This window comes from Epinephelus fuscoguttatus, linkage group LG21 (genome assembly GCF_011397635.1).
Source record: "Epinephelus fuscoguttatus linkage group LG21, E.fuscoguttatus.final_Chr_v1".
NCBI lineage: Eukaryota > Metazoa > Chordata > Actinopteri > Perciformes > Serranidae > Epinephelus > Epinephelus fuscoguttatus.
In genome coordinates, this window is record NC_064772.1 from 11561132 (window position 1) to 11576194 (window position 15063).

The 15063-nt window shown below is 41.2% G+C and overlaps 1 pseudogene; it reads left to right on the forward strand.

Moving 5' to 3' along the window:
- Positions 1-3143: 3143 nt before the first annotated feature.
- The window catches only part of LOC125882278 (integrin beta-1-B-like), a 40991-nt pseudogene continuing 29071 nt past the window's right edge, over positions 3144-15063 (forward strand).

Sequence of the window (15063 nt, forward strand, 5' to 3'; positions counted from 1 at the left end):
ATGTCATTCCCTTTTTCTCTCCCTTTCATGGTTAATACCGTCCTGTCTGATAAAGGCAAAAGCCATAAAAAATAATCTTAAAAAATTACTTGAATTCAGTGAACCAACCAAATGTGTTGTGGTGCAGCTAATTCATAGCATCAAAGTTAATGCTTTACCTTGGAAACAATAGTTTGACAAAAAAAAAAAACAGCATAACTTGAGATCCCCTTACTTGCTTTTTCTTTAGCTTTCAGTCACTTTGCATGATCTTCACCAGTGGGAGACTGCATAACTAAAGTCCCCCTCCACTTGAAAATTAGTTTTTCTCAAGTTTATGTCCCCTAAAATATCTGACCTTGACTATACTAACTTCTATCTATGCAAAGTTTGTCACCAGAGAGGTGTTTTCACATCCCTCTAGTGAAGGAGGGGATGTCTGCACACTTTAGTAGCTATGTTAGCTAGCTAGATTAGCTATGTCACTTATAGAAAAGCTAATCGCCGTCTAATACAGGAAACACATATTGATGAGGGAACAGATTTTGACTCATCAGCAAAGAAAACTGAAACCTCAAACGCAGAGCAACCTTGTCATTATGGAGAAGAAATTAGCATAGCATAATGAAAGTTTTGACAGCAAACATGGTAGAGTGTGCAGTTCTGGGATGTAAACTGTACCCTGGAACTTCCTTCCACTATCTATTAAAAACCCCATCGTACCAGATGTTATTGTTTGTTTCACATCTTTAACAATGTTTCAGCCACTGCCAGTTACAAGCTAACAAGCTAACAAACAAGTTAAACAAATAAAGATGCTAACTAGACTTACTATTCTAATACTTTGGTGCACAACAGACTCCTCATCCGAGTCCGGGTCTGACTGAGGCTCAAATGTATGGCTGAATGTCTCAGATGTTTACACTAATGCTAGCCATCTTGATGGGCACTGCTCCATCATTGGTCAACCTAGCGCAAGTCTCGCATAGCTAGACCTGTCTCCAAACCTTGTTTTAGCACAGTTTCAGCACTGGAGAGGGCAGAAAGTAAAAACCACTGCAAGCAGCAGTGGATGGGGCATGAGTCCAGATCAAGAATTTCTCAATGAAAGAAAAAGAGTAGATCTGCTTTTAGCCCCTTCTCAATTTATTTATTTATTTTCTACAGCTTATTATGTGAGAAAAGCACAAGAATAGAATAGCAGAGTACTTTAACATATCGTAAAATGGGTTTGGAGGGGGACTTTAAGAGCTCTGCAAAAGCTTAAGTCTTGCCTGGCCTTTAAACTTTAAAATAATCTAATATAAAGGGCACATTTTCTAGTTTGACAATAACAAATAGGCTATGTATATTAATTTAAGGTCCACTTATTAGCTTTTGCTTTAAGGTTCATTTATACTAACTTTAGTGCAAAAAAAAAATAAAAATGTCAGTTTCAAACGTTGTAAACATCACCATCCTCATACATGTGTCTAGGTACAGCCAATAGATGGCAGTAAAGGGTTGAGTCAAAAGTTTCACACAACAACAAACCAGGTGGTGGTGGAGGAGGTCGTCATATTGTACCTTTAGACGGAGGCAGCACTGTAGATGGAGGTGGTCTGTGAGGCCATTTTATACATCCCAACATATGGACAGAGAATTTTTAAACTATTTTCACTACATATCATGATAGCGTTATGTATTAGTATATTACCGATTCATTGTGTTCCGCCATTATTTAAATTTTCCGTTGTCACTTGAACTACACTACAGTGCCTCCACAATCTTGGGTGGTACTGCTTTGTTTCGTCTGTATCCGTGAGCTTCCAGAAAACCTGGAAGAAGATAGAAATGAACACAGTGTACGAACAGAGGGCTCCATGCATCTTAGGATCTAAAGTTGAGCATAAATGAGGCTTTAGCAGAAGACTGCAAAATGCAGAAGAAGTCATGCTTTTCATGCTTGACCTTGGAAACAATTCGACTTGCTATTGTGTTTGCTCATCTGATAATGAAGACAGTGAGATGCTGTTGAAAGCACTGGAAAATGCGAGTAAGTGGATCTTGAGATTTTTTTTTTTTTGTGCTTGTCAAACTGGTTTTGCAGCTGCTGTAATTCAGACTTTGGTTGGTTACCACTAAGAGCAAACACTTTACTCAGTCTCAGTCTCACAGATTCAACAAGGCTCTATTTAGTGCCTTGCTAAATTGCAAATACTGATGATGTCATTTGGAGGAGGCTCATGCATTATTTCTCTAGCAAGGGGCTTTGGAGAGTTGTTAATGCCTTTCAATGGCTGCCCATACTCACTGACCTGAGATCAATGTCCCTTTGGGGAAGGGATGAGCGCTGCTGGTGTGTTTTGGAAGTAACGTGTCAGCAAGTAGAAATACAGAGAGGGCACCAAACTGAAAGTAGGATGTTAGTGGGCGAAGAGGAAATCTCCTTAAATTGCTGGAGTAAACGGTGCGTGGTCTGCTTCTTTTGTGCTTTGCTGTGAGCTGTGAAAAAAAAAAAAAAAAAGAAGAGTCACAGTAACTTTTTTTGCACGTACAACGACATGCAGCTGTGAGAAAACATATTTTCTACCGAATTGTTTTGAACTGCATTCTGCAATTGACTCCATATCTGGCGTTATCGAATGTTTGACTGCACGGTCTAGGAGAGGGTGATTTGTTATGCATTTTTATTTTAAACCCTGTCTGCAAACAAAATTCCACTCACAGACTGATAAAGAAATTTGAATTGAATTAAACCAAATACAAGTCAGCAGTAATGGAAAGTGAGTTTTTTCCCCCCTTCCTCTAACTGTTATCGTTCCATTCTCAGTGCCATTATCTTTCAAAAGGGAATAACAAACCAACTGTCGCTTCGACGTATTGTCCATCTCATTTCTGCACACTGACTAATGCCATTGTCTTGTGCAGTTACAGTGGGTTTAGAGTGGGCAGTGAAAGCTGCTTGATCTTGAATAAATTCACCACATATTTACTTCAAGTCTTTAATAGAGTGCTGCACATAATCCTTCTATTATTTTAGTCTGATGCTGTGTGATCATTGGGCAGTTTATTTCAACATAGCCCTGGGAACTGACTCCTCCGTGGGATAAAACTGCAATCCCACCAGATGCAAATAAACCTGCCATTAGCTGTGGATCAGCTTTCGTATTAATTGACTCATCTGCATTGTGCAGCAGGACAGCGGATCTGACCAAAAGGTTTAAAGGCTCTGCTCTTGCTCGAGGAAACTCCCAAGCTTCTGCATAGGTATGGTGGATTCTGAGCCAAAAAAAATGCATCCTCAAAACTCATTTGGCTTGTGTGCAGCTGGGTCAATATCTTTCCGCATAGGCTTTAGTCTCATGCAGTGGTCAGCAAGGCCGAACAATTGAGAAAGCAAAGCATAGCAAAGATTGCAGCAGATAGCATTTGCTCTCTAACACCAGCCCTGTGCTACACGAGGACAAGAACGACAGAAAGTGTCTTTTTCTTTTCTTCAGCTTCTCTCAGCAGAAAACTGAGGACTTATTCGCTTTATCTTTGGCCTTACTTGAAGAGATCATTTGCTGCTCAGGACCCTGAAACATAAGCTGGCAGATCCACTTGTGGCTGCTGTAATAAAAAAGGGGGGGATAACAGAGGAAGTGGTGGTAGAGTCCTGCAGCTCCTGCACAGAATGTGCAGAGGAACCATCTGGTCCTTCCCCCAGAGGAAAGACACCCTGTCTTGCCTGCAAAGTGGTCTCCACACCTTGGCAGTAATTATAGTATTTAATGGGAGGGACGCATCCCCCCAATATTCAGATATGCTCAAAATGTCCCCCTAGTATATTGATAAAAAAAATATTTTTAAAAATTGGCTGGCAATTTGCAAAATAATCATCATTAATAATTATAAATAAATGTAACAAGTTCTAGTTTTAGTATTAGGATGTACTGCAGTTCTGCATATGGTCTGTGCAAGAGGCATTGCTGTACCCCAAAAAGCCATTGCTTGACTGCTGTTGGTACGTACAATCAAGTGGCAACCCATCGGGAATGAAAATTGAAGCCAACACGAAGTGCCAAAAACTGTAGTTCCCTGAATGGCCACCAGAGGCTGACTTCTGTAGCGAGTCAATCCCCACAGACCCCGTGTTAAAATGGCCAACTTTACAGCAGAACTAAACATGTTTACAGCCTTGTACAAAAAATGGTTTTCGTCTCCTTAGCTAAATCCCCTCTTCATGGCAACTGTACAGGGATGTTTATGTAAGTCATCCATTTATATTCTGTTAAGGCTTAAAGTTATGCATAATTAAGGGCGTGGTCGCGTTGAGTGACAGGCTGTCTGCCAATAGCACCCTCCTTTTGTCAGTCAGCCACACCCCTTACTCCTGCAGAGCCCCAGCTTCTCATCCAAGTATTGTCTCTCCTGAGTGCAAAACATCAAGATGGTGACGGCTGAAATGTCAAACTTGAGGTTTCAAAACGGGAGTCCACAAACCAGTGGGTGATGTCTCAGTAGCTGTGTCCATCATTTTTACAGTCTTAGGCCTCTAGTTTTCCGGCACAGCGCAGGGTGGCGAAGCCCGCACAGAGCTAGTTTCGAGCAGTGCAACCCAAGGCGCGCTCGGTTTGGTAATTTGGCAGACCAAGGTGCGCTGAGATGGGTGTGGCAGCGCAGCAGGGGGAGGTGTCGACAGATCCAGCTTGGCGCAGTGACAGTTTCGTGCCAAAAGACTTGGCCGAAGGTGCACTAAAAGCTCGCCAGCTGAAACCAGGTCTACTGTCAGCGCAGGCGGAGCACAGCCGGTGTAGGGGAAGTTTGGCTGACCGGTGGACAGTGCGCACACATCACCAAAACCTTACAGGCAGGTCTCCAGAATGTCAGGCACATTAACGATGCAATAAATACCCACAAAAAACACTATTCAATGCAACTATCTGCAATCAGCACATAAATGTATCTCTATATCGACTGTCCCGTCACATCTGATGTCAGATCAAAGGGGATTGGCACCGTTTGGCACGTTTGGCACGCGTAATGGAAACCCAACCTGATTTGATTAACACAGCTGCAAACTAATGAGTTCACATCCCTCTCAGCCAACCACAAACAGCCACAGCATCAGACAGGGAGTATATATTCAGCATCTGTCATCTTAGAAAAGTCAAAAGAAAAGAAACAGAGTGAGACTGCGAGAGAGAAAGAGAGAGCGCGTGTGCACAAGAGAAACGCAACATTGATTGACAATTGTGGTGACCTCCTCCCAGGCTACCTTTGCATCATCAGCCCGTGGAGGTCTGCTCGCAGTTCCGTATATTTGGACACTGCGAGCTTGGAGCTCCCGGACCAAAACATCAGTTTCCTCCTGGGAGAAGTTTGGCCGTCTGACGCTGCTGCTCTCTTCTGCCATGACGAATTGAGTAAACTCTCATTACGCCTTCGTGCAACGCATTTAAGGGCGAGGAGAGGGGCTCATTTGATTGGTGTGATGTGAATGGGCTGTGTAAAACCCACTCCACGCCTTGTCTCCTCCCTCTTTCCAACTTGCGGAGTTAGGAGGGACGGAGGTGGGAAAGAGGAGTAGCAAAATCTGCCTGGCCACACCCAGTTGGCGAAGCACAGGTGCGCTGCGCCCCCGCCTCACCCAGTCTGCGAAACTAGAGGCCTATGGGTGCAATCAGTGTCAAATCGTGTACTGTCTCTATATTTCATTACTTTCAAATGTATTAAAAAGTGGAAAACTAAACTGTAAAATGAGTCACATAGGACACGTCCCGACCCTTACATTAAACTTTTTAACAAAAAAAAAAAAAAAATATATATATATATATATATATATACAGTAAGCCTATGTCTCAGGATTTCATTCATTTCTGTGATGAAAATGATTTTTTTTTAATAAGTTTAGATCATCACTAAATATACATACTTAAAAAAAATCTCACAGGGCACAGTGAACACCAAATAAGCTATATTCACAGAGCCGTAACTTACTACAACCAAGCAGCTAAAACAACAATGGCCAAGCGTCAGGGAGAAGAAAACACTGAATTTGTTCAAAAGAAATATTCTATTAAGTAAAATCAAGAAAATCATAAAAAAGTTTCTAAAAATATCAGGAAAACTCACCCCTGATGTAATATTCACAGGAAAAAATCTGCTCAAAATTCATCCAAATGACTCATTTTACACAAACTGCAGTTATTGTGTACACTATTTGGGTTAATTGTACAGTTTATCAGTTATTATGCACTGAATATAATAATGATATATCCATAAAACATGTCACTTAGTCTTAGTAGAGATTGTAAGTTTACTCGAGTTTACTAACTTTACTCCCTGAAGGAAAAAGTCATAGAAATGGTCACAAAAAGTCCTAGTATGGTTAAAAGCACAACAGTCTAGATGACTGTTACATGGGGAGTAGGCACAGGAGGCATAAATATAAAATATACTTTAAAATGTTTCTTTGTTAAAGCCATGCTTGAGTCATAGATAAAAAAAAAACTCTACAGCTCAGGATGGGCGGAGGAGTGTGGGTTCTCACAAAATATTTCCCGGGTTTATACAGCTCCTACACAAGATAGTTTATTGATATTAAGCACAGTTAAATATACAGTCACCCCTAAAATATTGACAGAATTAAAATTATACTATTAAGAGTTAATATGCCAATTGAAAATTGCAGATTCACGTTTTATTAGATATATATAGAAGGAAGTATTATCAGCTTGTACGTTAGTGATCAGTGCATTCATAACTGCTAAAAAAAAACCAATAAATATTTAAATACATATTAAAAGTAATATAAAGATTAGTAATTAAAAAAATGTTAAAAACACGCTCACACAGGAATTAGTAACCCCTTAAACGCTGATGTTTTTCTTCTGTATATTTATATTTCTGATATTTGTTAGTATATGAATGGCAATTAAATATTCCATAAAAACATGTTAATGTCATAAAAAGTCATAATACAGTATGTCATAAAAAGTTATACTATAGAAAATTCATAACATAGTATGTCATGAAAAGTCATACTATATTATGTCATGAAAAGTCATAACATAGTATGTCATAAAAAGTCATAACATAGTATGTCACAAAAAGTCATAACATAGTGTCATGAAAAGTCATACTATATTATGTCATGAAAAGTCATAACATAGTATGTCATAAAAAATCATAACATAGTGTCATGAAAAGTCATAACATAGTGGGCTCTAGTTTCGCAGACCGGGCGAGGCGGGGGCGCAGCTCACCTGCGCTTCGCCAACTGGGTGTGGCCAGGCGGATTTTGCAAGTTTGACACACCGTGCATGCTGGCACAGCTACTCCTCTTTCCCACCTCCGTCCCTCCTACCTGCGCAAGTCGGAAAGAGGGAGGAGGGAAGGTGTGGAGTGGGTTTTACACACATCACACCAATCAAATAAGCCCCTCTCCCCGCCCTTAAATGTGCCGCGTGAAGGCGTAATGAGAGTTTACTCTCGTGGCAGAAGAGAGCAGCAGCGTCAGACAGCCAAACTTCTCCCAGGAGGAAACTGATGTTTTGGTTCGGGAGGTCCAAGCTCGCAGTGTCCGAATAAACGGAACTGCGAGCAGACCTCCACGTCATGTCATGTCACCACGATGGTAAATCAGTGTTGCATTTCTCTCGTGCGCGTGCGCTCTCTCTTTCTCTCTCACAGTTTCACTTTGTTTGTTTTCATTTGACTTTTCTAAGATGACAGATGCTGAATATATACTCCCTATCTGATGCTGTGGCTGTTTGTGGTTGGCTGAGAGGGATGTGAACTCATTAGTTTTGTTAATCAAATCAGGTTGGGTTTCCATTATGCGTGCCAAACGGTGCCAATCCCCTTTGATCTGACATCAGATGTGACGGGACAGTCGATATAGAGATACATTTATGTGCAGATAGTTGCATTGAATAGTGGTTTTTGGGTATTTATTGCATTGTTAATGTGCCTGACATTCTGGAAACCTGCCTGTGAGGTTTTGGTGACGTGTGCGCACTGTCCGCCGGTCAGCCAAACTTCGGCTTACACCGGCTGCGCTCCGCCTGCGCTGACAGTAGACCTGGTTTCAGCTGGCGAGCTTTTAGCGCACCTTTGGCCAAGTCTTTTGGCATGAAACTGTCACTGCGCCAAGCTGGATCTGTCGACACCTCCCCCTGCTGCGCTGCCACACCCATCTCAGCGCACCTCGGTCTGCCAAACTACCAAACTGAGCGCACCTCGGGTTGCACTACTCGAAACTAGCTCTGCGCAGGGTTCGCCACCCTGTGCCACCCTGCGCTGAGCCGGGAAACTAGAGCCCAGTATGTCATAAAAAGTCATAACATAGTATGTCATGAAAAGTCACAGTATAGTAAGTCATGAAAAGTCATACTATAGTATGTCATAAAAAGTCATAACATAGTATGTCATGAAAAGTCACAGTATAGTAAGTCATGAAAAGTCACGGTATAGTATGTCATAAAAAGTCATAGTAAAGTATATATCAGAAAAATCACACTTTAGTATGTCAGTCAAAGTCATTAACAATGTCATAATATGTTTTAAAAAATATTCAAAAAGTCACAGCACGTGCACTTTTCCTGTGTGGCAAAAATGGCAGTCAGTTTCAAAACCCTTACCTCAGAGTTTAGATTTAAAATGCTCTACAGTGGTCAATTTAGCTGTTATGTTTCTAAAAATTTCTCCTTACCCACTCGAAGAAGGTGTAGATTGAAACTGCCCCCCCACCCACCCCTCATCCCTGCAATGTTAAATAGATGATTACGGCCCTGCTCCATACAGTTGAATCATTCGAGGTAAGTGCCCCTTATTATTTCTATTGTATAAACCAAGCACCCAGTAGATCAAATATTGGGGGTTATTGTGAGCTGCTCTGTGTAGAGATTATTTTCCTTAAACAGCAATTACAGCTGCACTCCACCTTAATGATTTGAGAGGAAAGAATGGTTCACATTTTCAGTCAGTAAATTGCTTTCCTTCTTCTTTTTTTTTTTTCCAGATGAGCCTGCTATTTGCCGCTGTCCTGTTATTGTGCTGCAGATACAGCGCCACAGGAACACGAGGTGGGTCAATACTTTTCTCATTGAGGATGCAATAAAAGTAAACCGTCTCATTATTCTTCCTACTCAGAAATTCTCATTTAGATTGTAGCCTGGATCCCACCAGTTGTTTGCCACTTAAATTTTGCACTTGTCATCTCCTCGGGGCTGAGTGGCTCTACTTTCAATGTAGATTCGGACGTGATGGGACAGCAGGTGGACGAGTATTCACCTCTGCGAGGCAGTGTCGTGTTGATCAAACGAAACAGGTTGGATTTGAATGATACGTCAAAGGATAGTTGGACATTTTGGGCTTCATTTGGCTTTCTTTTCGACAGTTAGATGAGGAGCTCAACATGCCTGTCCGTTAAATCTGAAGCTACAGCCTGCAGGGGGTTAGCTTGGTTTCACAGAAAGACTGGAAACAGGCGGAAAACAACAAGGTGCCTGCCAACACAGCTAAAGCTCACTAACACATACATATCTCATTTGTTCTGTCCGTACAAGTGTGTAAAAATGTGTCATTTTACAGGAGGTTATGTGCCAAATTATTTCTTGCCAGAGAGCAGTCACTTCCTGAAGTCTCCACTGGTTGCCTGGCAACCTCAGGGTGAAGACAAGACTCTAGGAAGTCACTGCTCCCGGCCAAGAAACAGTCTGGAACATAATGTGTTCTGGCAAAGCACTGAGCCCCCACCTACTTAGTTATCACAAGTCTGAGTGAAAATATGAATAGGAATTTCCATGATGACTCAAAATCCCTTTGTGGCCTGAAAATGGACTGAAAGAATCTCCAATGGTTGTATTTCTTTAAATTCTGTGCCCAGTGCATGTGAGTTTGGTGGTATAGATGTGTCAAGATGTCTAGCATGGCTGGTTGGCCTCCAGTCTGCCAGCAGGAGGATACAGATCACAGGCTGCCTTCAAATGGAATTTTTAAGGTTGTATTTCTGATATGGAAATTCAAGTACAAGATACATGGTTTTCAAGGTGTAAATAGTAAGGACACTGTTACTAAGCACCTGACATCAGAAATAGACATTGCTGACTGATAATTGTATTGTTAAGAAACAAAAAATGAGAGGAAAAGAAAAACTAAAGTAACTTTGCTCCCAAAGTGAACTCTGTCATACCAAACAAGAATATGAAAAGCAAACTTCACCTTCACAAATATGATACAGTACATTTATGTGGAGGAAAAGTCTAACTTTCTGCTGGTTTCTGTTCCACCTCCAGACCATTCAGCTCACGGATGCCAAAGTCAGGGGGTCAGGAGCTGTGGAGAGTGTCTAGCAGCAGGGCCACACTGTGCTTGGTGTGCTGAAGAGGTGAGTGGCCTCGGAAACACACTCTGCCTTCTTCGAAGGGAGCACTGTTAACACAACCCTTTGTTCCATCTGGGAATATGAAGACGCTTCTCAGTGCTCAGGTCTTTTGTCAGAATGAGTCTTATTGGGAAATGCTATATATTGTTTGTGTATTTACTCTGTATATGTCTTTCAGAGGAGTAATACAGCAGCAAGTAAAAGCATCCTGAGCAGAGAATGAAGTCATGCTCCCTCTTTGTGTGTTGTAATTTGAGCATCTCTGTTCTTTGTTGTGGTGCATTTTAGTGCATGTGAGTCCCTGTTTGTGTATTCTACTGGCTAGCTAATCACCAGCGCTCAGCATTGCGCTCATACAGCACTTACCGCTGATAACCCTGTCCCAACCCACAACATTGTCACAGAAGCGTAGCACCCAGCCTATGCTTCCACCCTCAGTTAACACCATAAGCTCCGTCAGCACTGTAACCACTGTCAAGGCTGTTCGAGCTCTTAGCACCGTTAGCTGCTAGCTGCAGGCTGCTGATTCAGTCACCTCCATGTTGAGAACTGTGTGCGGACAATCTGAATCAGACTCTGACTCATAAGCCCCTTTTACACTGCCAGATTTTCCGCGAATGTTGGGCCATTTTGCCGGCAAGCTGCGAGCATTTAGACACAGAGCCGGATTGGCAAGTTTATCAGAGATGCCCAATTTTCCGCCTCGTAGGGTAGACATATTGGCAGAACCCTTTCAGTTTAAAAAGACAGAGGCGGCCTTCCACAACGGGAGGGGCTGTTGAAGACTTGTGGGAGGAGATGTTGATGACGCCGCACGTGCGAGCCACTGGCAGTGGATAAACAGGAAACAGCTGATAGCAGGAATTAGCGAGCAGCTAGTAGCAAGAGGGAAACGCCTGTCAGACACTGTAAAGATGAGCAACTGGGGAGACAAAGAATTGCGCACCCTCCTTGCCCTCATAAACAAAGAGGCCATTAACCATCAAGTGACGGGGACAGTGAAGAACGGGCTAATTTACGAGAGAATCGCTGAAGGACTGACCAGCCGTGGCTTCCCTCCCACGTCACTGTTTACGTCACACGCTGAGCTACACATTTTGTTACTTCCTCACGCCTCCCATTGCCCCGAAAAAGGTGCATTCTGTATGAACACAAGTAGTGTTGTCACGATAACAAAATCTTTGTTTCGGTACCAATACCAATATGAATTTCGATACTTTTCGATACTCTTCGGTACTTTTCCTTCGGTACAGTCCTTTTGGATACAAACCTTTAGAACAATAAATAGTAGGGGTGTAACGGTACCAAAAAAATCAGGGTTCGGTAAGTACCTCGGTACGTCACGGTTTAGTAACTCAAATGTTCCACCAAGTTTGTGTTGTCTCGTGTTGTCTCCCTTTGCCAGGCAGACTTTCTCTTGTCTTTTTTCACGTGCGCCAGCTGCGAATGTTGATACAGGTGTTGTCATACACACCACTTGCGCAATCTGTGCTCCAATAGGAACAAGAAAGGCGTTTGTGTGCATAATTGAGTAAAATAAATTAACTAAATTAATGAATTGAATCAGTCTCAAAGTACCGGTATTTTCCGAATGCAGTGTAGTACCGTTTGGAATACTCTAGTACTGCGCTACTATTTTAGTACCGGTATACCGTGCAACACTAAACACAAATAGGTAGGCGGCATTTTGCCGCACTCCCCGATTTTGTTTTTATACTGCCAATGCAGTAAGACTGATTGGGCTTTCCTGCAAATTTGCGCAATTCCTGTTTAAAAAGGGCTGTAGATATGCACTGAATGCTGCATACAGCATAAAGACATATATATATATATATATATATATATATATACACACGTGTGTGTGTATATATATGTATGTATATATGTATACACACACACACACACACACACACACACACACACACACATAACGTTGTTTTTTTTTTTTTTTACCATAACAATTGAGCATAGCATTAGTTCAGGCAGGACATGATGTCAAGCTCAGCTCATATCCCAGCTACATCAGCTGATCTCAAACAGCCCAAATCCCATTCAGGGCGCCCTATTTAAACTGCTCTGGCCTGCCTACTGTTGCTGCTTGTCCATGAGATACCATTTAGCCAGGAAATGAACTATTTGGACCTTTACTTAATTGTCTAGGGGAACACAGGGTGTAAAACTAAAACTGTAAAATGTAAAAAACAAATGAAATTAACCAACTAACAAAAGCAGAAATGGAAGCAAGTAAGGCATCATGGTCTCTAAGGCAAATAAACAAAACTCAACACTAACTGGGAAATAAAAATGCACTTTACCTGTGGAAATAAACACAAAGACAATAGCCTAATAAGCTCCCTGAGTAGCCACAAAATAGGAGAAAAGTGAAGCAAAAATAAAAAGGCAGAGAACCCCTACTGGGCTTCCCTTGTCAGCATAGACAAAGGCTTCAGACGGATTAAACAGAGCTGTAGCACTAGTATCTCCAAATCAGAGTTTTACCAGAAACAAACAGCAGCAACAGCCCAACAAACAGCTCTGTGGCCAAAAGCAATGAACAGTGGTCTTGGAGTTTATATACTGCTCCACTGACGACTGAATGCAGGTCAGGTGTGATTAAACGGGCAGAGGTGTGGGTGATCAGGAACTCAGAAAAGGGGTGTGTCAGATTTAGAACACAGAAGGTATTTCTAAAACTACTACAAAACCCTGCTCACTTCCACTCCGTCTCAGAGTGTTACTCCGTTTGTAGTCACATTCACAGCCGAATGAAGCACCCTACAATGAGGTGTAGGGTGTAAACACAGTGGCAAGCTTTGGGACACACTTATAGCTTGGCAGCTGTTGTCATACTTGGTTACTAGGGAGAACAGTAAAATTACCAGAATTTTGGTAGCTTATGTTATCGATTCGCCATTACAATCAATAAAAGAATCAATAAATATGTAAACAAATAAGCACATACATAACTAATACATAAAGGGGAATAAAACATATCCCTGAGATTTATTGGTGACATTTCTTGTCTTTTACTTTTGTAAACAGCTTCTCGTTTTTCACTCTGTTTATCAGCTGCTCATTTTTGTTACAGTTCCTGTTACAAAATAAACACGACTACCGTTTTATAGAGACTAGAGAGGTGTATATTGATCCTAAATACAATGTACCATTCAAGTTGTTAACATCTGTATGACAATATTAAATGTCTATTTTAGTTTAAACAGTTTACATTCCTATGGGCAGTCGTGTGGAACTTTATTTGTACGAAGCTTCTTCCATGATGACCACAGTTCTGCGTTGCACATGGTCAGTAAGTCAGCATTGGTGCAGGGTCGCTGTTTGAGGGTTTAATGACCCACTTCCACTCCACACCAATTGGTTTGAGACGGCACTTAATGTGGCACACTCTCAGTGTAAATGGTGAAACAGAGTGGAAGTGGATAGGGAGAGGGTAGTTAAGGGAGTGGTTTGGGAAAGACCCATAGAGACAGCTCTCTTCTAAAAGACAGAGGCCAGTGAAAGTCAGTGGATGTTACACACACTCTTGCCACACTCACCAAAATACTGACTGTCTGAAGGTCAAATTCTACAACTGTAATGTAATTTATATGGAATGATAAACTAGTGATTTGGCCTTTAAAGGCAGCCCAGTCGCCAGGAGAAAACAGTGTTATTGTACATTTCTGCAAACCACAAATACATTACATTTTGGACTTTTCATATGTTTCTTATTAACATTCCGAAAGGAAACAAATATGTGAGCTGACTTTGTCACTTGGAGGTGGATGGGATGGTGGATGGTGTGTTGCCTAGGTGAGATGCCTGCCACTACTGCAGACCACTGTTCAAAACCAACAAAAAACCAAACCGGTTTTGATATAGTTAGTCATGGCTGTCTTTTAGCAGCTTTTTAGGCACCAAATTTAGGTGTTTTATAGCGACCCATCACTGTGTTTCCACAGTGTTTTGGGCACGATAAGTGTTTTATTTTTAAACGACACATTGCTGCTTTTCCCTCTGGAAGTGTGTCCCCCAGATCAGGTATTTTAGGCCAATACATGATCTTCTCCTAACCATAATCAAGTGTTTTTTGTGCCTAAACCCACACACACACTCATCGAATCAGCTACATAATAACACATAAATGTAACATATCTGTGGTTTGTAGAAATGTAAAATGCCAACATTTTTTTCTGGCGATTGGCTTGCTAAAGGATAAGGATATGTGTGTGTGTATGTATATATATATACATATATATATATATATATATACATATGTATATATATATACATATATATATATATATATATACATATACATATGTATATATATATGTATATATGTGTGTGCATATATATATATATATATATATATCCTTATCCTGCGTAGGCCCAAGGAAAAGCAGAGAGGCCCCAGATCAGAGCCATACTGCCAAATACAATACTGCAAATAGAAATAAAGTTTTCTTTTACTAAAGTGTTCCTGACTGAAATAAAATTGTGGGGAAAAACAAGATTTTCTGCGTACTATAAAAAGGCAGTTGTAATGTTTCAAAACTGCGGAAATCTAGTTTTAAAATCTAGAAAAACACATTACTTATGTGCTAGCAACATATGTCAAATGCCATATGGTCAAAATGATTTATATTACATTTGACACATGTTCTGTTGTTGTTAACATGTTGTGTTGACCAGTCATATTTGCTTGCTGAATTTTGTCCCAACATAAATAC